This window comes from Hyla sarda, chromosome 4, assembly GCF_029499605.1.
Source record: "Hyla sarda isolate aHylSar1 chromosome 4, aHylSar1.hap1, whole genome shotgun sequence".
NCBI lineage: Eukaryota > Metazoa > Chordata > Amphibia > Anura > Hylidae > Hyla > Hyla sarda.
In genome coordinates this window covers 190,930,563-190,954,309 of record NC_079192.1, presented here as the reverse complement: position 1 = coordinate 190,954,309, position 23,747 = coordinate 190,930,563, and the positions used below count along the sequence as shown (strand labels likewise).

At 42.1% G+C, this 23,747-nt stretch overlaps 1 protein-coding gene and 1 pseudogene across 1 annotated transcript in view; one reads left to right on the top strand and one right to left on the bottom strand.

Moving 5' to 3' along the window:
• UBE2H (ubiquitin conjugating enzyme E2 H) overlaps positions 1–23,747 on the top strand; it is a 69,129-nt gene that overhangs the window by 4,333 nt on the left and 41,049 nt on the right. The gene's annotated exons all lie outside the window — the stretch shown is intronic.
• On the bottom strand, positions 6,504–6,663 carry LOC130267857 (U2 spliceosomal RNA; annotated as a pseudogene).

Here is a 23,747-nt window from a genome sequence, read left to right as displayed (position 1 = left end):
TATTGGAAACTGTTAATGTATTACAAGGTTTATTGCCACTTCTAACATGCTGCGATAGCTGACAGTTTTTGGCCACAGCTACATAGCATGTTCATATGTGTGACACCGGTCAAACAGTCATATTAATAACACATACAGGAAACTTGCATGAAATTAGAATTGCACAAACACAGAAGTTATGATCTACTTTCCCAAGAGAAAACTGTCCTGAATCTCAACTGGGATTCATTCCCATGTTGCCAGAAAACGCATAAACAAATCATTTGAAAGTGTTTGCTCACACGGTTCAATTTTTTTCATATAATTGAAAAAATATTGTTTAATGGCAGACATATGCGGTTATGAAGACATGCAGGGGCTTACATTTGGTGCAACATTTCACAGTTCTGCTAAACACAGTGTGAACAAAGTCTAAGAAGGTTTCCAGCTGGTGCATAGAGCCTTTTAATTCTACAGGAATAATGTGGTCTGTAAATTTACCTTATTGGTAAAATACCGGTAATACTAAAATATTGATTAGGGCTTTGCTAATGTAATGTCCTTGCCTTTACAGTTTATGCATACACTTTTTCTGCATCATGTTGCCATTGAATTACTGCTGTAAAATAGTGTATGTTTAAATACTTTTTCGTAAGCCGGCTGAAAAGTTTTGTAGTTATCTATTATGTCAAAAAACAGGCCCATACACACTAGATCTGTCTGACAGCTTTTCTTTTTGAATTTCCCTTTGTCTGACCACAGTGCTCTCTGCTGACACATCTGTTCATTTTAGGAACTGTCCAGAGTACAAGCAAATCCCCATAGCAAACCATCCTGCTCTGCACAGTTCCTGACATAGACAGAGGTGTCAGCAGGGAGCACTGTGGTCAGACAGAAAGGAAGTTCAAAAAGAAAAGCACTTCCTGTGGAGAATATAGCAGCTGATAACTACTGAAAGGATTAAAGGATTTTTAAAAAGTAATTTACAAATCTGTTTACCTTTTTGGTACCCCATTAAGGTGATGGCACAACTTAAACAGTCTGTTTGGTACTAGTTGGTAACAAGTAGGTATGCAAAGTATGTAAGTAGTCCAATAAAGTAATGAGACCTTTTGTGATATTGCTCTTGTACCCATATATCAGAAACCTCTGTAGTTATTCACATTAAAGCATATACAGTTGTGCTCAAAAAATGTTACCCTTTCAAAAAATGCTTACATTTTGGCATTGATTCTGGAGTTTTTTTTTTTTTTTTAAGTTTACACTATTCACCTTGCGGGATCATAAACATTGAGGGACACTTTAGCATTGTTGCTTTGATTAGCGGGTTCTGTATTAATTTTTTTTGGTATGTGTGACATATGTCATACTATCACAGGGGGTTTATCAGTTTGGCTCACATAAGCCAAAAGCAATAAATTGCTTTAAAATACAATATTAACGATAAATGACTTCAGTACACTACTTTGCAACACGTCTGTTTAAAAAATTTTTTCCTACTTTTTCCCCCTAAATGTAATAACACTTTATTTTTTTTTATTTTTATTTTTTTCCTTCTCGTTTCAGATCTGTGTACGTAGAAGACCTCTTTGGATTCAGTGGACTACGACTACGATGACCAACTTTTATTTTTGTTTAATATTTATAAAATGGTTAACCAAGGGCTTGTGGGGGAGTGTTTTTAGGAATACCTTTTTTTTCCCCTCTTTTTCTTTAAATTTATTTACTTTACAGGCTTAGTAGTGGAAGCTGTTTAATAGCCGGAGTCCATTACTAAGCGGGGGCTTTGTCTTAGCCACAATTACAGCTAGTGCTAACCCCCATTTTTTACTCCAGCACCCACTGCGACAGGGGGAACTGGGAAGAGCCAGTACCAATAATGGCACTCCTGGGCCTAGATGGTAACATGCTGACATTATTTAGGTTGGTGAGGGGCGGTAACAATATTCCCCGTCCATCCTGGTAAGGTCAGGCGTTTTGCTTCGATTTTAGTGACATGTCACCACTCACTTCCCCCACAGAATTTTATTTTGAATTGGATGAAGTAAACGTTAAGTTTTATTGTACTTGCACATTGGGAGCTGGATTTTCCTCTTGTTCTGTGCCTGAATGCTATGGGGATAGGCGGATCCCTGCATCCATGCTTCCATAATATCATCCATCTGTGTCTGGAGTCTCCAAGCGGTGAGTTGATCTATTTCCCTTCTGTACCTGCTACCAGTCTGTTTCTGCTTGATATCTGGCTGAGAATTAAAATATGGGTAACCCCACACATTTTGCATAAATAATTAAAATTTGTGGTTCCCCCTATTTTATAGCCAGATACCAACCAAACAGCAACAGCCTGACGTTACCAGGGTGGGCGAGGACCATTGTTACTGTCCCTCCCCAGCCTAAATAACACCAGCCTTTTACCGCCTGGGCCCTGGAGCACCATTTTTGATGCTCTGTGCCTGTTGGTACTGGTTCTTCCAGGGACACCTGTGGCGGTGGGTACCGGGGTAATAATTGGGGGTTAGCGCTAGCTGTTTTTGGGGCTAATGCTAAGCAACATCTTAGTAATAGACTCCGTCTATAAGACGACTTCCATTACGAAGCCTGTAAAATGAATTAAAAAAAAAACACATTTTAAAAACTTTTATTCCAAAAAACACTCCCCCCACAAGCCCTTGTTAACCATGTTGTTATAATTAAACAATAAAAAACGCTGGTCATCAACATAGTCCAATGAATCTGAAGTAGTTCAAAAGATAGACTTGGCTTTCTGAGATTGATGGGAGTTGTAATTTAGCAGCAGCGGGAGGCTTGTTGTTTTTAAACTAAAATGATGGGAGTTGTAGTTTAAGAACAGCTAAGGGAAGCCCGCATATCTCCCATCTGCCCGCGCTGCATGACTGCAATTCCCAGCATGTCCTCACTGTAAGGGCATTCTGGGAGTTGAAGTCATGCAACGACGGGCTGGTGGGAGATGTGCAGATGGGTGACAAGCAAGCCAGGGAAGCCTGTCACCTGCCTGAACATCTCCTGCCCGCGCGGCACAACTGAAACTCCCAGCATGCCCTTACACTGAGGACTAGCTCGGAGTTGTAGGTGGGCGGGAGAATTGCAAGCGGGTGACGAGCTTCCCTGACTTGCTTGTCACCCGCCTGCACATCTGTCGGTGCAGCATGACTACAACTCCCAGCATGCACAGTACAGTGGCCGAGGAGCAGAGCTTTACAAATAGTTGCGACTTTTTGTGCTAGTTTAAAAAAATATATATATAAAAATAAATAAATAAAAAAAATCTGTCAAAGGCAAGTTTGTAAGCCAGGTCTGACCTGGCTTACACTTGCAAACTTTTAAGGGGGTTTGCAACTTTTTATTTTGCCTAAGTGAGACATTCTTGCTTGATAAATTCCCGACCATTGCAAAGTGAAAATTGCTTAGGTAGGGCTGATTGTTACTTTATGCTTACCCACAAAAGTCGCACAAAAAATTGCTTAAGTGCACTTGCAACTATTTGTGTGACTTTTGTAAGCAAAAAAAATCCCTTGATAAATCTCACTCTGTATTGGTTTTGACAACTCCGCCCTCAGCAATACACTTCAATTTATAACTCTGCTCAGTGCTGTGCAGTAGCATAGCTTTGATTAGTGTTATCAGTGCTCTGTTAAAGTTTGCAGTGAGGATTTGAGCCACATATAGGTAAGCAGGAGCTCTCTGGCAGCCATCTTAGCTGATTGGGCCTTCACAATAGTGCAGTGCCTTGAGATAAAGTAATTTTTTTTTTTTTTTTTTTTTAAGCTTTTGAATGTCATGATCAACATTGATTGGTGTTTGCTAATGTCTGGCAATAGCCTTGAGACCCAGGTGATAATTGCAGCCAGTACTCTCCAGGTATGAAGCGAGCTCTGCTCTTGAGCTCATGTCAAAGGCTCTTAGCACATACATGTATGTTCTGTGTCATAGTGATCCTATGAAGCCATTTATTATTATATTTGTTTGGCTCCTTTTTAAATCATTATGAAAATAGAAAATCTCCTGTCTGGCTTTAACCAAAAGTTTACATACTGCTGAATGTTTGGCCTTCTTACGCACACTGGTTAAAATGGCACATAAAGGTGTATTCACATGTGTAGGATCTGCTAAAGATTTTCTGCAGAATTTTTCATGTTAAATCAATGCATATAAATAGGTAAATACAGCTTTAAATCTAAGCATTTGATGAGAAGGGTTTGAAGCTGAAGATTTTAATGTAAACTAATTGATTCAACACAGCATCAAATCTGTAACTTCGTATCCTGTGCATAGAATATACACAGAATACTGTACATGTAAATAGACCCTTAGGATCTATTCACAGTATCCTGCGCATATTTGATGCACAAGATTTGAAGCTGCAGAGTTCAATGTAAACTAATTGACTGGACACATATCCTGTGCATCAAATATGTGCAGGATACATAGAAACATAGAATGTGTCAGCAGATAAGAACCATTTGGCCTATCTAGTCTGCCCAATAATCTGAATACTATGAATAGTCCCTGGCCCTATCTTATATGAAGGATAGCCTTATGCTTATCCCATGCATGTTTAAACTCCTTCACTGTATTTGCAGCGACCACATCTGCAGGAAGGCTATTCCATGCATCCACTACTCTCTCAGTAAAGTAATACTTCCTGATATTACTTTTAAACCTTTGCACCTCTAATTTAAAACTATGTCCTCTTGTGGTAGTTTTTCTTCTTTTAAAGATACTGTATGTGTGAATAAACCCTAAGGGTAGGGTCACGCGCAACACATCCGCAGCATATTTCACACTGCGAATGCACTGACTGCAGTGAAAAGAGTAAGGTACCAAACCTGTTGCAACCTGGTAGCTCATAGCTGCGGAGTTCCCAATGTGCATCTGCTACGAGCAGGCACGGTCTATTAGCATACACACAGAGCTACCCGGCCACAGCAGAGAGTTTGCTCTTTTGACTGCTGTTGACACATCCGCAACGTGAAATATGCTTCGGATGTGCTGCTAGTGACCCTACCCTTCTGGTGTATTTACACGTACAGTATCCTGGACGTATTTGGTGCTGCTGATTTGAAACGGTGTTGAGGTTTACATTTAATTCTGCAGCATCAGATATGTGCAGAATACTGTACATGTGAATAGACCCTTAGGCTAGGTTTTTTCTGGGGTTTTTTGGAGAACTGCCGCTGTATTTTTTATTTTTATTTTATTTATTTATTTTTTTTTTTTTTTTTAGCCAAAGCCAGAAGTGTATTCAAAAGAAATTGGAAATATAGAGGAAGCATTTATACTTCCCCTGTCTTCTGGCTAGACTTCTGGCTTTGGCTCAGAAACTGCAGTGGCAGTTTTAAAGCCAGAAAAAAAAACTGAAAACCTATCCTAAGGGCAGGGTCACGCATTGCACATCCGCAGTGTTATTGTGTGTGTCCCCGTAACCGTGGATTTCTACAGCTAGCTCTGCAGTCCCTCAGTGACTGCTATCAGCGCATCAGCAGCATGACATACACTGCGGATGAGCCCTGTGTTACCCTGCCCTAAAGGTTAATTTCAAACATCAGTGGCTTTTTAAATTGCCATTGATGCCTGTGTTTAGATAGTCAATGAGTTTGTTAGCCATCATGTAGATGAACATGCTAGATTCTGAGCAACAAGGAGCAGAAAATAATGGTCACAAGACCTGCATAACAAGGTAAGGAAACTTTATAAAGATGGAAAGCATATCACAATATCCAAAGCCTTTAAAATACCAAAGAGCACTGAATGATAATTTTTATTTAAGAAAAACTGTCAGTATGTTTTATTTTATTTTTTTTAAAGCCGAGGAACGTGCTCTCTAATCACCCAAAGTGCAAGAAAAAGTGCAAACGTGTTACGCTAAAAAAACATGCACAAAGGATGCGGTCTATCGCAAGCCCTTTTCCGATAGGAGAGAGGCCCCCCAACAAACCTTACCCTTCGCCTCTGGACCAAAAGGTACCTGCGAGGTTCCAGGTTCGATGTCCCTTTTCGCTGAAGCTACTAGGGGACCACAAATGCTCCCGGCATCCCCCTTGGCGTTAGCCAAGGTATCTGCCCGCAGAGCCGATAACGGTAGGTACCCTGCCAAAGCAGGAGTACCCGGGGTGTTTGCAGGGAGGTGCGGAACCTAATGGCCACACACACCTCCCCTAGACCGCCAGGAGGGATACCCAGAAGGGCTACCGCATCCTGACAAATCCTGTGAACACACAACACGCAAAAAGTGACACAGTGAGACAAAAAAGAAATAAATAAGTGAATGTGTGCAGATATACTGCCCGAACATCCGGCCGGATCTATAAAAATGTTTCTGATCCTAGCCAGAAGGCCGGGAATCAAGAGGTGAGTGGCACAAGGTGAAGAGATTATGGTGCCCGTGCTTCAACTCAGTGAGTCCATCCTCCCAGTGAGTTTCGGCACCTCGGGGTCACCACTCCCCGAGGCACAAAAGTACCTCGGCTCTAGACCCTCTCAGCCTCATGGAGAGACCCCGAGGGAACAGGTCACATCGGGGCAGCCGTCGAGCTGATTCCTCAGAACCAGCCCCGGAAAGCCCTGGTACACCTGCATCCTCCATGCAGCACCCATCCCCACCAGCATGAAAACTGATAAGAACAGATACTACACTTGATCTTAGCCAAAAGGCCGAGAAGCGCAGCAAAAAAATAGCCCTCATACCTCTCCTTATATGCAAAAGTTATAGGTCGTCAAAATAGAGGGATTTTAATTAAATTTTACTAATTTGGTTAAAAAGTTTAAGATTTTTTTTTTAAGCGGTACAATAATAGAAAAGTATGTATTCATGGGTATCGTTTTAGTTGTATTGACCAACAGAATAAATAACATGTCATTTTTACTGTAAATTGTACAGCGTGAAACCTTCCAAAATTAGCACAATTGCGGTTTTCTTATCAATTTCCCCACACAAATAGTATTTTTTATTTTTTTGCCATACATTTTATGGTAAAATGAGTGATGTCATTACAAAGGACAACTGGTCGCGCAAAAAACAAGCCCTAATAATCATTTGTATGTAAATATAAGGGTTATGATTTTTAGAAGGTGAGGAGGAAAAAACGAAAATGCAAAAATAAAATTGGCTGCGTCCTTAAGGCCAAAATGGTCTGTGTCCTTAAAGGGGTACTCCTAGGCTAAACATCTTATGCCCTATCAAAAGGATAGGAGATAAGATGTTAGATCACAGGGATCCCGCCAGAGAATTTGTCAGCATATTAATCATGAAATAAACCTTGTACGCAACACTTTAATTTAGTGATCTACATTTGTCATATTAGAAATTGCAACAAAAGTGGGGAAAATGAAGGGGGAAAAAATGCATGAATGCCATCCACAAATCAAGGTAACAATTCACTTGGAACTGATGTTTTGCAGTCCCCTTTCTGAAAAGTAGTTTTATTTGTGGCTTTTTTGCTGTGTTTTAGCACATGGATAGTTTTCTTAACGGCAAAGCTCAAGCTCTTTAATACAGAAATGACATATTGTTTCTTTCTCCAAGGCCCTGTGTGTTCAGCAATAATAGGCCTGCACCTATCATGACTGCTTATATACTATGTGCCTAGAATGAATATTGTGAGCATTGCTCATCATGGGTTTAATTGATTTTGTATAAAATATAATTTTACTCTAAAAGTACCGTATTTATCGGCGTATAACACGCACTTTTTAGGCTAAAATTTTTAGCCTAAAGTCTGTGTGCGTGTTATACGCCGATACACCCCCAGGAAAGGCAGGGGGAGAGAGGCCGCCTCTGCCCGCTTCTCTCCCCCTGCCTTTCCTGGGGTCTAGAGCGCTGCTGTCGGCCCTTCTCACCCCCTGGCTATCGGCGCCGCTGCCCGTTCTGTCCCCCTGACTATCGGTGCCGGCGCCAATAGCCAGGGGGAGAGAAGCGGCGCCGACAGCCAGGGGGAGAGAAGGGGCAGCGGCACCCATTGCCGGCGCCGCTGCCCCGTTGCCTCCCCCCATCCCCGGTGGCATAATTACCTGAGTCTGGTCCGCGCTGCTCCAGGCCTCCATCGTGCGTCCCCAGCGTCGTTGCTATGCACGGCGCCGTTCAGCGCATAGCAATGACGCCGGGGACGCACGACAGAGGCCTGGAGCAGCGCGGACCGGACTCAGGTAATTATGCCACCAGGGATGGGGGGAGGCAACGGGGCAGCGGCGCCGGCAATGGGTGCCGCTGCCCCTTCTCTCCCCCTGGCTATCGGCGCCGGCACCGATAGTCAGGGGGACAGAACGGGCAGCGGCGCCGATAACCAGGGGTGAAAAGGGCCGTCAGCAGCGCTCTAGACCCCAGGGAAGGCAGGGGGGAGAGAAGCGGGCAGCGACGGCCTCTCTCCCCCTGCCTTTCCTGGGGGTGTATCAGCGTATAACACGCACACAGACTTTAGGCAAAAAATTTGAGCCTAAAAAGTGCGTGTTATACGCCGATAAATACGGTATATATTTTGTTTTGTTTCATTACTTATTACCGTGGAAAACTTTTTTTTTTTTTTTTTTTTTTAAATCAACTGGTGCCACAAAGTTAAACAGATTTGTAAATTACTTCTATTAAAAAATCTTAATCCTTCCAGTACTTTTTAGGGGCTATATACTACAGAGGAAATGCTTATCTTTTTAGATTGCTGTCATTACCACAGTGCTCTCTACTGACCTCTGCTGTCTATTTTAGGTATGTTTGCTATGAGGATTTTCTCCTGTTCTTAAAATGGATATGAGGGATTAAAAAGCCCTGCGCCCACAGCTGTCAATCAAGGAAGTGTGTCCATGACATAGGTGATGATGCATGGACACAGCAGGACTAGTATATGTCCAAGCAGGCATGGAGGGGGCAGTTGTTTGACTGGCTTTTTCAGTATGAAATACAGAAAATATTCTAATAAAGGAAATTGCAAAACCTATTGGTTTAGCATGCTTTACAACATATAAAAAGTTTTTGTATCTGACAGTGCTCATTTAACCCTTTCGCGACCCATGACATACATGTATGTCATGGGTCTGCTCCCATTCTAGAATGTGGGGCCACGGCGGGTCGGGCCCCTCACCTAGCGGTGCCGCTTGCTATTAACCCTGTAGACGCGGCGTTCAAAGTTGATCGGCGCGTCTAAAATGAAAGTTAATAAGTGACTGTTAGTTCAGGGGGCTGTTTGGGATCGCTGCGGTGAAATCGCGGCATCTCGAACAGCTGTAGGACACGAGAAGGGTCAGCTCACCTGCCTCCTGGTGTCCGATCGCCGAATGACTGCTCAGTGCCTGAGATCCAGGCATGAGAAGTCAAGCGGCAGAATCATTGATCAATGGTTTCCTATGAGAAACCATTGATCAATGTAAAAGATCAGTGTGTGCAGTGTTATAGCCCCCTATGGGAGCTTGGGAGCTATAACATTGCAAAAAAAAAAGTTAATAAAGATCATTTAACCCCTTCCCTAATAAGTTTGAATCACCCCCCCCCCCTTTTCCATTGAAAAAAAAAAAGTGTAAATAAAAATTAACATATGTGGTATCGCTGCGTGCGGAAATATCCAAATTATAAAAATCGTTAATTGGCGTACGCGCATCCAAAATAGCGTATTTTTGGTCACTTTTTATATCATGGAAAAAATGAATAAAAAGCGATCAAAAAGTCCGATCATTACAAAAAATGGTACCGCTAAAAACGTAATGATCCACCCCACTGGACCACCAGGGATGGTTTAAATGCCTCTTTAGATGCCGCTGTCAACTTTGACAGTGGCAATCAAAAGGGTTAATACCCGGATACGATGATCGCCTCATTTTGGCTATTAATGGCAGCCCTCAGCTACAAGAATCAGCAGTTGGCTGGTCGGTATGGCATGGGCTCGAGTCAGGAGCCTGCGCCATACACCGCTTACCGTTGTAGGACGAGCCGGCTCATCCTTAGACGGCAACGGTTACACTTGCTTTACATTGCTGTAGTTTGACTCCTTGAAAGGGGTACTCCAGAGGAAAAATTATTTTCAATTCATGTGGTGCCAGCAAATTATACAGATTTGTAAATTCTATTTAAAAATCTTAAATGGGCACTGTCAGATACAAAAACTTTTAATATGTTGTAAAGCATGCACAACCAATAGGTTTTGCAATGGCTTTTTCAGTATGAAATACTGAAAATTTTCTAATGAAAGCAAGTAAAACTGCCCCCCCCCTGCCTGCTTGAACACATACGAGTCCTGCTGTGTCCATGCATCATCACCTATGTCATGGACACACTTCCTTGATTGACAGCTGTGAGTGCAGGGCTCACAGCTGGAGGAAAAATCCTCCCACTGTCAGCTTGTGTCCTGCTACTGTCAGTGAGGAGAAGCTGAGAGTTGTAGTTTTACTAATGCTATGGGAGATGTGAGCAGACAGCATACTGAGGGAGGGGGCGGAGACCTGCACAGTGAGGTCACTCCCCCTCGTTATGAGAGGAATTCAGACTAGTGAGCTAAATTAAAAGTGTAATAAAAAAATAAAGGTGCTAGACACATAAAATGAGATGTACATGGTCAGGATTAGGCACTGAGTGATATATAAAAAAAATAATAATAATTTTTTGGATCTGATTGGTACGCTTTAAGCCTTCTACTACTTATCAGCTGCTGTGACTCCAGAGGGAGTTGTATAGTTCTTTCTAATCTGACCACAGTCAGCAAATGTTTCCTTCTCTGGAAAGTTCCTGTATGGATTTGCTCATGTTCAGGACAGTGCATGACACTGACAGAGATGACAGAAGAAATAATTCTGGTCAGACTGGAAAGGACTACATAGCCTCCTCTGGAGCATACAGCAGCCGATAAAGCCAGAATTGCAGATTTTTGGTCACTTCATACAGCAGAAAAAAAATGAAAAGCAGTCAAAAAGTCCCATCACAACTAAAATACAATAAAAATACAGATCGCAGCACATAAAATTAGCCCTCAAACGACCCCATATATGGGAAAAATAGAATTGAAATAGCCTGTTGAGGACCAAGGGCGTACTGGTACGCCCTAAATCCTTAAGCGTCTTGCTTCAGAACAGTGGGTGTCGCCAGACACACACTGCTAATGACAGGCATTGGCGATCCCGCTGCTGCCAGTCATTACCCTTTAGACACCGTGACAAATGCCGATCAAGGCGTCTAAAGTGAAAGATCATAGGTAACTCAGAGGGAGCTAAAATAGTGAAGGAGGGTCCCCTTACCTGTCTCCTTCTGCCGATTGCCAATCTAACTGATGCAGCCAGGCTAGATCAGTGCATAGTCGATCACACTGTATAATGCTATGCAATCTAATGATTGCATGTCAAAGTCCCCTTTGGGAACTTAAAAGTGAGGAAAAAAAAATTTTTTATATAATTTTATTTAGTTTTTTATCACATCCTATACAGGGGAAACTTGAAAAATTAGAATATCGTGCATAATTTATTTCAGTAATGCAACTTAAAAGTTGGAACTAAAATATGAGACTCATTACATGCAAAGCAATATAGTTCAAGCCGTGATTTGTCATAATTGTGGTGATTATGGCTTACAGCTACTATGATTTGGGGAGCCATGTCATCTGCTGGTGTTTGTCCCCTGTGCTTCATTAAAGGGGTACTCCACCGGAATTTTTTTTTTTTTTTTTTAATCAACTGGTGCCAGAAAGTTAAACAGGTTTTTAAATTACTTCAATAAAAAAAATCTTAATCCTTCCAGTAATTATCAGCTGCTGTTATGATCCACAGAAAGTTCTTTACTTTTTGAATTTCCTTTCTGCCTGACCACAGTGCTCTCTGCTGACACCTCTGGCCATTTTAGGAACTTTCCAGAGTAGGAGCAAATCCCCATATCCTGCTCTGGACAGTTCCTAAAATGGACAGAGGTGTCAGCAGAAAGGAAATTCAAAAAGTAAAGAACTTCCTGTGGATCATAACAGCAGCTGATTTTTTAATAGAAGTAATTTACAAATCTGTTTAACTTTGTCACCAGTTGATTTAAAAAAAAATAATAATAATAATTTCCAGTGGAGTACCCCTTTAAGTCCTGGGTCAATACTTCCGTCTACCTGGAGATTTTGGAGCACTTCATGCTTCCTTTCCTTTTTAAGTTGCATCAATGAAATACAATGGACTTTTGCATGATATTCAAATTTTTTGAGTTCCACCTGTATCAGAAAAAAAATTCTAAAGCGATTAAAAAGTCCCATCAAAACAGAAATCGTACCAATAAATACTACTGATCAGAGCAGAAAATTAGCCCTTTATACATCTGGTGTATGGAAAAAATTAAGTCGTAGTCATGCTCCTCCATGGAACACTATGATGCGGACGGGAGGATGGAAGAACGGAGCAGCAGAACGTCACCAGGTATCGGCGACATTAAACGAGTCCCCGAAACCATGCAAATGGCTAGTATCAGCACCGATACAAGTATCAGTATCGAGACATCCCTAATAAAAACTCTTATCATAGATGAGTGGCAGGTTCTGGAGAGGTGCTTGCAGATTCCTAAACAATTTGGCAATCCTTTCCCCTTTGACCCTAATGAAGTAAATCTGTGGAGTGATGCTCCAAAAATATATGTGCAGCTTCCTAAAGTTGTTAAAAGTACTGCGCTTCCATTTGAGGATGCTGCTCAGCTTAACCCCTTAAGGACGCAGGACGTAAATGTACGTCCTGGTGCGGTGGTACTTAACGCACCAGGACGTACATTTACGTCCTGTGCATAACCGCGGGCATCGGAGCGATGCCCGTGTCATGCGCGGCTGATCCCGGCTGCTGATCGCAGCCAGGGACCCGCCGGCAATGGCCGACGCCTGCGATCTCGCGGGCGTCCGCCATTAACCCCTCAGGTGCCGGGATCAATACAGATCCCGGCATCTGCGGCAGTGCGCGATTTAAATGAACGATCGGATCGCCCGCAGCGCTGCTGCGGGGATCCGATCATTCAGAACGCCGCACGGAGGTCCCCTCACCTTCCTCCTCCCGGCGTCTTCTGCTCTGGTCTGAGATAGCCGATAACACTGATCTGTTCTATGTCCTATACATAGAACAGATCAGTATTAGCAATCATGGTATTGCTATGAATAGTCCCCTATGGGGACTATTCAAGTGTAAAAAAAAAAAAAAAAAAAAATTAAAATTAAAGTTAAAAAAAGGGAAAAATCCCCTCCCCCAATAAAATGTAAAACGTCAGTTTTTTCCTATTTTACCCCCAAAAAGCGTAAAATTTTTTTAGACCTATTTGGTATCGCCGCGTGCGTAAATGTCCGAACTACTAAAATAAAATGTTAATGATCCCGTACGGTGAACGGCGTGAACGTTAAAAAAAAAAAAAAGTCCAAAATTGCTACTTTTTTAATACATTTTATTTAAAAAAAGAATTATAAAAAATGTATTAAGTTTTTTATATGCAAATGTGGTATCAAAAAAATGCAGATCATGGCGCAAAAAATGAGCCCTCATACCGCCGCTTATACGGAAAAATAAAAAAGTTAGAGGTCATCAAAATAAAGGGATTATAAACGTACTAATTTGGTTAAAAAGTTTGTGATTTTTTTTAAGCACAACAATAATATATAAGTATGTAATAATGGGTATCATTTTAATTGTATTGACCCTCAGAATAAAGAACACACGTCATTTTTACCGTAAATTGTACGGCGTGAAAACGAAACCTTCCAAAAGTAGCAAAATTGCGTCTTTCTTTTTAATTTCCCCACAAAAATAGTGTTTTTTGGTTGCGCCATACATTTTATGATAATGAGTTATGTCATTACAAAGGACAAATGGTCGCGCAAAAAACAAGCACTCATACTAGTCTGTGGATGAAAATATAAAAGAGTTATGATTTTTAGAAGGGGAGGAGGAAAAAATTCAAACGTACAAATTAAATTGTCTGAGTCCTTAAGGCCAAAATGGGCTTAAGGGGTTAAGGACACCCTAGACCGCAAAATGGATGGTCTTCTAAAAAGATCCTGGGAAGCCTCTTTGGCTTTAATCAACCCCAATATTGTGGCTAATATTGTGGCCAGGTCTTTTTAAATGGCTAGAGGAGATAGAGAGCCATTTGCTCAGTAAAACATCTGGAGAAAATATTTTATCTTCCATTCCAATGTTAAAACTAGCCACGCTGATGCATCAGTGGAATCAATTAGATTTGCGGCAAAAGCCACCACCTTATCGAACTCCGCTAGAAGGGGCCTAGGAGTTAAAAATTGGCAAGGTGACACTACCTCTAAGGTTAAGCTTTGTTCCATCCCCTTCCAGAATCTTGTCATTGGCCCGGTCCTTGAAAAAAATTCTAGAACAGGCGGCTGACAGGAAAAAAGATTTCCATATAAAAAAAAAAAAATAAACAAAATAAATTTTTTTGGGTCTGGGTCACTACTCTCATCTTTTTTAGCTCCCAAGCCAAACTGCACGTTCAGAACGATTCTAAAGCTAAACAAGTTTATTTCACACAAAAGGTTCAAGATAGAGACCCTACAGACAGTCAGACCTCTGATTCAAAGAGACTCCTGGATGTGCACCATCAATCTAAAAGATGCCTACTTCCACCTGCCATTTCATCCCTCTCATCAAAAATACCTCAGTTTTGCAATTCAACACAATCACTCTACCCTCCATTTTCAGTTTTAGGCCCTTCCTTTCTGAATATCCTCCGCCCCGATGATATTTACGAAAGTAATAGTAGAGGTGGTTGCTCATCTGAGACTAAAAGGAATTTTAATAATTCCTTACCTGGATGATTTACTAATTATTGGCCAGTCAAAGGATCTTTGACTGGCTTTTTTAGTATGAAATACTGAAATTTTTTTCTAATGAAAGCAATTGCAAAACCTATTGGTTTTGCATGCTTTAAAACATATCAATTTTTTTTTTTTTTATATCTGACCGTGCCTATTTAATTCCTGGAAAAAAGAAAAATGATATAGAGAAATTCTTGTCCTATAAGAACAGCCATGTCAGTCTTGGGGTCAATGACCTCCTGTATACGGGCAGTACCGTGGGCTCAAAGCCATTTGAGACCCCTTCAATCCCTGATTTTGAAAGTATTGGACAGATCTAAACTGTCTATAGAGAAGAGATTACAAATTCCATATCAGGTAAAAGCCTCATTAGCTTGGTGGCTGAAGAAAAATAATCTCGTTATGGGAATTCGTTGGATCCTCTCTCCTGCTGTTAGTGACGACAAACGCAAGTCTTTGGGCTTGGGGTGCTCACGTCGAGCACCTTCATCTTCAGGGCTCATGATTCCAGAAAACCCGATGTCACTACTCCAAATTTCGGGAATTGAAGGCAGTTTTAATGGCATTAAGAGCTTCAGAACATCTTTAAAAAAAAATCATGTGAAGGTATATTCGGACAATTTAACCACAGTGGCCTTTCTCAACCACCAAGGGGGAACAAGACATTCCCCTCTAAGAGATTTATCCTCAAAGATTTTCATCTAGGCAGAGAAAAATATTCTTTCCCTTACAGTTGTACATCTGAAGGGTGTAGAAAATCAGGAATCAGACTTCCTAAGCGGAAACAAAGTGGATCCAGGGGTATGGGAACTAAATTCACTAAATTCATCTTTCAGTCACTGGTGAGAGTTTGGGGGGAACCTGGAAATTGATCTTTGTCAACAAGAAAAATTACAAAGTCCAGAATTTTTTCTCCCTCAATCCGAGGGAGAAACCTCTTGCAGTAGATGCTCTTCAACAAGCTTGGGACTTCTCTCTTGTTGTTGTGTTTTTTTAATTTTAAATTTTTTTTAAACTGTAATATTTATTAAAGATTTTCACAAAAGAAAACAGGAGTGTACTAAAACGCAATCAAAGCATAACCCGGGATGCAGCCCAGTACATGCATGTCAGGAGCTAATAACAAGCCAAGATAGAGACCAGGGTATGCAGAAACAATAGTAGATCATAACGACTAGCCCCGACCCCATAGAAACCATTGAACTGTAGTAAACGTGCATAAAATAAGTAGTCATATCAGAACACATAGGGGAGAGAACTGGAAAGCTCTCAAACAAAAAAAAGAGAAAAACAAGAGGGCAGAGACAAGAAAAGGGACTTACAAGAGACAAAAACAAAGCACAAACACAATGGGGAGGAAGGAAGAAAGAAAAAAGGGAAAGAGAGGGGGGAGAATATCAAGGAGGTTGCATGTCAGAGAAACGGTCCCATGGTTCCCAAACTGATAGGAAGGCGGGGACAGTATTATTCAAAAAGGCTGTGAGATATTCTAAGGAGCGCATTTCCCGTATACGGGAGAGTAGGTCAGATTCAGAGGGAGTAAGAGTCCTCTTCCAGCATTTAGCAACAAGTGTCTTAGCGGCCAAAAATATGTGCATAGCCATTTTAAACAGCTTCTTAGGTAGAGCTGGGTGTGAGAGGTGCAAAAGGTATACCTGAGGGTCAGGAGGGACCAACACTCCAAGAACATCAGAGAGTAAGTGACACACTATCTCCCAATACCCCTTGATAAGAGGGCAGGACCAAAAGACATGAAACAGTGTACCCAAACCTACCCCACAACGCCAGCATTGGGGGGGGGGGGGGGGGGGGAGAATATCGGAATTAAGCCTACTCAACAACTCTGGGGTATGGTACCAACCCATAATCAGCTTGTATTGGGTTTCCTTATAGGCAGTACATATGGATGCCTTAGAGGCCCGTTCCCATATTAGCTTCCACTGGGGAGGGGTGATAGTGGTATTAAGCGGTGAGATACCTGGACTCCCTCCGGAGATTGAAAAAGCAAAAAGTAAGTATCGGAGAGAAGACCCCTCGCCTGAGGTCCACCACGACACAGCCTTTCAAAGCCCGTAGGCAAGAACACCACCAGGGAACCCAGTGTGGAGGACATAAAGTGATGCAACTGTAAATAATGAAAATGCTCAGACGAGGGGAGATTCCAACGAGATTGCAACTGATCAAAAGGCAGGAGAGTTCGTGACAAAGGATCAACCACGTCCACCCAACAAAAAAAGGCCTCTTGACCCCCCACTCCCGCACCATAAGAGTTCTGGCCAGGGGGAAAGCTAGGATGATAAAGAAAAGAACAAAGAGGGGAAGAGGAAGACAGCAGTTTAAATTTAACAGAACAGTAGCCCCACACATATTTAGAGAACGCCATAGGGCCCAGAAGAGGGGAAAGAGCAGGGGTAGAGGCAGGAAGGGTCCAGAGGAGAGCGTTAGGTGGACAGGCGCTAACCATAGCTTCTCCAGTTCCATCCAGCGGCTATATGCATGGTAGGTAGACCATGCCTCAAGATGGCGCAAATGGGCAGCCTAATTATACTTCACATCCGGGACTGCTAAGCCCCCAAACGCCCGCCCAGCCATCATTACAGACATCGGGAGCAGATGCCGTTTCCCGTCCCAAATAAACTGAAAAATAGCCGCCTGTAGAGAGCGCAAAGCCGACAGCGGGACCCGAACTGGCAGGGTTTAAAAAGTAGAGGAGCTTCGGGAGAACAGTCATTTTCACCGCGGCAATGCGACCAAAAAAGGAAAGATATTGCGAGCGCCATTTTTCCATAAGGGCACGGAGTTCCCTTAAAAGGGGCGGATAGGTAGCAGAATATAGTGAAGAATAGTGAGAGGAGATCCAGACCCCAAGGTATTTAATAACAGAGGGATACCACCCTAAAAGAATAATCAGCGTAAAAGAGTAGAAAGGGGAGAGGAAAGGTTAAGATTAGAGAGATTAACTTTGTAGCCAGAAACCACCCCATAGTCATTCAGAACTTTGTAGAGAGAGAGAAGAGCCAATAGAGGGCGAGGAAGTGCAAGTCAGCAAATAAACAAACCTTAAATTCCCTATCTTGTAAGGATATACCAGTAATGTCCGGATCCCCCCTGATCATAGCAGCCAAGGGTTCAATACAGAGCGCAAAGACTAGGGGGATAACGGGCAACCCTGACAAGTCCCATTGAACAAAGGAAAAGTAGGAGATGGCGAGTGAGAAAGCTTGAGTGAGGCTGTAGGGGAAGAATAAAGACCCTGCAGTGCAGTCAAACTTCCCTGAAATCCCAAATTTCTGTAAAGTAGAAAAAAGGAACAGTCACCCCAGCATATCAAAGGCCTTTCCGGCATCTAAACTAAGAAGTAATGTCTGCTCAGATCTCCGATTAATCAAATCAACCAGGTCCACCACCCTCCTAGTATTGCCTCCACCCTGACGACAAGGGATAAATCCAACCTGGTCCTTATGAATAAGGGCTGGGAGAAAGGAGCAAAGTCGAACGGCTAGTACCTTTTTAGAGAAGAGCTTAAAGGGGTTATCCAGGGAAAAACTTTTTTTATATATCAACTGGCTCCAGAAAGTTAAACAGACTTGTAAATTACTTCTATTAAAAAATCTTAATCCTTTCATTACTTATAAGCCTCTGAAGTTAAGGTTGTTCTTTTCTGTCTAAGTGATCTCTGATGACACGTGTCTCGGGAACCGCCCAGTTTAGAAGAGGTTTGCTATGGGGATTTGCTTCTAAACTGGGCGGTTCCCGAGACACGTTTCATCAGAGATCACTTAGACAGAAAAGGACAACCTTAACTTCAGAAGCTCATAAGTACTGAAAGGATTAAAACATTTTTAACAGAAGTAATTTACAAATCTTTTTACATTTCTGGAGCCAGTTGATATGTAAAAAAACATTTTTTTCCTGGATAACCCCTTTAAGGTCAGAGTTAAGGAGGGCAATGGGCCGGTAACTGGAGCAATCATGAGGATCTTTACCAGGCTTGGGTATTAGGGTGATAAGGGAGTGTAAAAAAGACTGCGGGATCGCCTCCCCGTCCAGAAAGGAATTAAAAAGAGGGACCAGTTTAGGGACTAGCAGAGACGAGAATGTCTTATAATACAGATAAGGGAAGCAATCCGGACCAGGAGAGCGACCAGCTGGAAGAGATTGGGACTTCTTTCTTGTTTATGCATTTGCTCCTCTACCCCTCATCCTGAAAGCCCTCCAAAAGATTCAAGTGGAGAAAGTACCTGTCATCTTCATAGCCCCTTGGTGGCCCAAGAGAGGTTGGTTCAGTCTCCTAAAGCTCCTCTCTGTAACAGAGCCAATGCGGCTTCCTCAGGTGAAGAAATAATGCATGCACAGTCCTCCTTTTTTTCTTCTTCTCTTGTATAAAAAAAAGCCCTGAATAGAAACCAAACAGGTGAAAACGAATGACTAAGGATTGTAAAACAATTCTGTCGACATCAATGGAATCCATTTAAAACAATTTGCAAAAGGCTTGAACGGTTTTAAGAATGAGCATGAAATAACGGGAACAGACAACCATGTGAACGAGCCCTTATAGTTTATATTCTTTGCCTATAACAACCAATCTCACCCAGTAATCTAAATCCCTTTTGACTTCCAGACAGTAACTTCGAGCTGAGCCTACTTCAGGTGTCTGTCTTGTCAGCAAGGGGCCTTCTAAAAATCTTGCCAGGATAGGACTTCTGTTACGCTCTGTCATAGGATTGAATGTTTTACAGTGTACTGCATACCTATGTTATACTGTACAAGCAATTACATGTCTCAGTCCTCTGGAGCAACTGTAGCATTTGGAGGAATAAAAAGTAAGAGAATAAATTTTAAATGTTTTTTTAGAAATAAACAAAATAAATGTTTCCCTTTTCTCACTTTTTTTTCAAATAAAAAATCATAAGTTTTTAAAAATAGTTTGGCGTTAAAAAAAAAACTTTTAAATTGTTGGTGCTGCTTAATTGCAGTAACCTAAAGCATAAAGATAACATGTGTTTTACTGCACAGTAAGCCTATGTTCTCCATGCGGACATTCCGGACACTGCAGGGCGCTGGCATAAACTGCCAGCGCTACGCCCACACAGAAATGCGCCGTCTCATAGACTGCTATGCATTCCATGCAGGACATAGAAATTCCGCCAAGTGCAAGAGCAGCAGAATCCCGTTGCATTCAACGTGACTCTGCTGCAGTGGAATCTAGAGTTGTCTAAAAATGTTATAGCATTTTCTCTTCACTTGTAATAAGGCCCAAAATACTGTCATCAGTTTTCCATTATCCCTCCTTCAGCAAAGTTTATAGTAGGCACTGTGCATTCAGGTAGGTAGTGTTTTCTTGTCATCCACCATCGGACATAATGTAGTCTGTGGACAGTTTGGTTTTTATCCTCTACAATTTACTTATGGCATTATACATGGTACATTGAGACTTTATACTGAACCTTTTTAACCATGGAAGCTATTTCATGAAGCTCTTGTACGGGTGTCAGAACATCTGTTATAAGTGGCAGAAAACAGACTTTTTATTTTATTTTACACACCTAACGCTTCAGCACTCTGAATGACCTCTTTGTACTAGGACAGTTGCTCCTTATTTGCAGTGGTGTCGGATGAACATCTGAATAAAAAAATAAAATAAAAAAAGAGGGAGCGCATACATTTGATCATATAATATAGCATGGAGGGTCTGTTCACCCTTATTTGTAATCTATGGGAAAAAAGTTACCTTTAAAAAGAATGCCTGGTGCCATTGCCACTAGAATCATAGTATATTTAAGGGACTGCAAACCAAGGATGTAGGGCTTAATAATTTCCTATTCTCGTTTCATTTGTCTGACCACTGTGTTTTCACGCAACTAAAATTGTGGTCTGAATCTTGGCAGCTGGTGTAATTCGACTAGTTTTAAGTCCTGTGTGGGTGTGTGTGTGTGTGTGTGTAATTGGATCCATAGTGCTGTAGAGAAAAAAGTATTGTTACCATTGCTGTTCTTAAATGCTGTAGTTTTTAGAAACCTCTGAGGGCATTTATATTTTTCATCTGTTCTTTTTACTGACCTCTTGTTAAAGCATTCAGGCTCTGTTTCGGTTGTCAGCACTGGCCTACAAAAGACCCTTTTGCTCAACGCGGCAGTTTGTTAGATTTGCTGATCTTATACATTGCATACATGTGTCAAACTCACTTCTATTGTCAGAGGTGTAAAACTGTCCCTGACTCCTTGAATTTTTCTGTGTTTATACATGTGTAGGTAGTGTGTTTGTATAATATGGTGAAATCCTAAATCATCTTGGTGTAGGCCAACCTTACTAGGTCACTTGGCAATAATTTTTACCCCATCACTCACAGCACCCTGAAGATGCAACACAGGGCAGGAAACCTGTGAAGATAAAAGGGCACTCCTCTCCACATCTCAGTTCAGGTTTTGTCTAGCAGATAGGAATTTGTCCAGGGATCCCCACTAATCATATTGAAGCCAAGGAACCTACGGCTTGAGGTGCAGAGATATTAAGATATCTTCAGGGAGACATCTCAAATGGTTCAAATTTGAGATGTTGTCTCCCTGAAGATATCTTAATATCTCTGCACCTCAAGCCGCAGGTTACTTGGCTTCTATATGATTAGTGGGGCTCCCTGGATGTGAAAGAGTTCTTAGAGCAGCCTCCAGTCCGGATGATAATCTTCCCAGCTGCCGGCACGGTTTCCCACCTTTAACCCCTTAAAGGGGTACTCCGCCCCTAGACATCTTATCCCCTATCCAAAGGATAGGGGATAAGATGTCAGATCGCCACGGTCCCGCTGCTGGGGACCCCCGGGATCCCCACTGCGGCACGTAATGACGGGCAATACAGGGGCCGGAGCATAGTTATGTCACGGCTCTGCCCTTCGTGACGTCACGGCCCGCCCATTTCAATACAAGTCTATGGTCGTCGCGCCCCCTGCCATAGACTTGCATTAAGGGGCGGGCCGTGATGTCACGAGGGGCGGAGCCATGATGTCGCGCTGCTCCGTCCCCTGTATCGCCCGTCATTACGCACAGCAGCGGGACCGCGGCGATTTGAAATCTCATCCCCTATCCTTTGGATAGAGGATAAGATGTCTAGGGGCGGAGTACCCCTTTAAGGACTGAGCCCATTTTCACCTTAAGGACTCGGGCATTTTTTTTTTTTTGCTCATCTGACCACTGTCACTTTAAGCATTAATAACTCTGGGATGCTTTTACTTTTCATTCTTATCCAGAGATTTTTTTTCGTGACATATTCTACTTTGTCAGTGGTAAATATTTGTCGATACTTGCATCATTTCTTGGTGAACAATTCCAAAATTTTGGGAAATTTAGCATTTTTTTTTTTTAACTTTGAAACTCTGCTTATAGGGAAAAATAGACATAACAAATTTATATATTGATTCACATATACAATAGGTCTACTTTATATTTTCATCATAAAGTTGACATGTTTTTACTTTTGGAAGACCTCAGAGGGCTTCAAAGTTCAGCAGCAATTTTCCAATTTTTCACAACATTTTCAAAATCTAAACTTTTCAGGGACCAGTTCAGTTTTGAAGTGGATTTGAGGGGCCTTCATATTAGAAATACCCCATCAATGACCCCATTATAAAAACTGCACCCCTCAAAGTATTCAAAATGACATTCAGAAAGTGTGTTAACCCTTTAGGTGTTTCACAGGAATAGCAGCAAGGTGAAGGAGAAAATTCAAAATCTTCATTTTTTACACTTGCTTGTTCTTGTAGACCCATTTTTTTGAAAACTTACAAGGGGTAAAAGGAGAAAAAGCCCCCCCCCCCCCCAAAGTTGGTAACCAATTTTCTTTTAAGTAAGGAAATACCTAATGTGTATGTAAGTGTTCGGCGGGTGCGGTAGAGGGCTCAGAAGGGAAGGAGAGACAATGGGATTTTGGAGAGTGCGTTTTTCTGAGCATGTCATATTTAGGAAGCCCCTATGGTGCCAGAACAGCAGAAAAAAACGCCCCCCCCCTCAAGGAACGTAACAAGGGGTACAGTGAGCCTTAACACCCCACAGGTGTTTGATGACTTTTTGTTAAAGTCAGATGTGTAAATGAATTATTTTTTTTCACTAAAATGGTGGTTTTCCCCCAAACTTTAAATTTTTACAAGGAGTAATAGAAGCAAATGCCCCCCCACCCCAAATTAGGGATCGACTGATATTGATTTTTCTTTTTTTTAGAGCAGATACCGATAACCTGTGAACTTTCAGGCCGATAACTTATACCGATATTCCCCTTTATAGACAGCAGCCCCCGCCCCCCCCCCCTTATTGACAGCAGCCCCCCCCCTTTCCTCCTCTTGTAGACATCTCACCTGCGGCTGTACTCGGGTGTTGCCGCTTTGCTGTCACATTCTCCCAATCGCATCAGTTCACATCATGGCATCCTATGGGGGAGCATGTGACATACACGTCACTCTGCTTCTTCCGTAGCGTTACGCTGGGCGCAGGGGAGGTGAAGTGACGTGTGTGTGTGTGTCACATTCGCCCCCATAGGACACCATGATGTGATTGGGAGGACGGGACAGCAGAGCGTGGCCGCACAGCAGAAGGTATCGGACATGGTATCGGGGACATTAAACGAGTCCCCGATACCATGCATATGGATGGACGCATTATCGGCAAGGTTAGATGCCGATACCGATAACGTACAAAATCGTGAATATTGGTAGATAATATCGGCCAATCCGATTCCTACCCCAAATTTGTAACCCCATTTCTTCTGAGTATGGAAATACTCTATTTGTGGAGATCAAGTGCACTGTGGGCGAACTACAATGCTCAGAAAAGGAGTCACATTTTGCTTTTGAAGTCAAATTTTGCTGAAATGGTTTTTGGGAGGCATGTCGCATTTAGGAAGCCCCTATAGTGCCAGAACAGCAACAAAAAAAAAAACACATGGCATACTATTTTGGAAACTACACCCCTCAAGGAATGTAACAAGGGGTACACTGAGCCTTAACACCCCACAGGTGTTTGATAA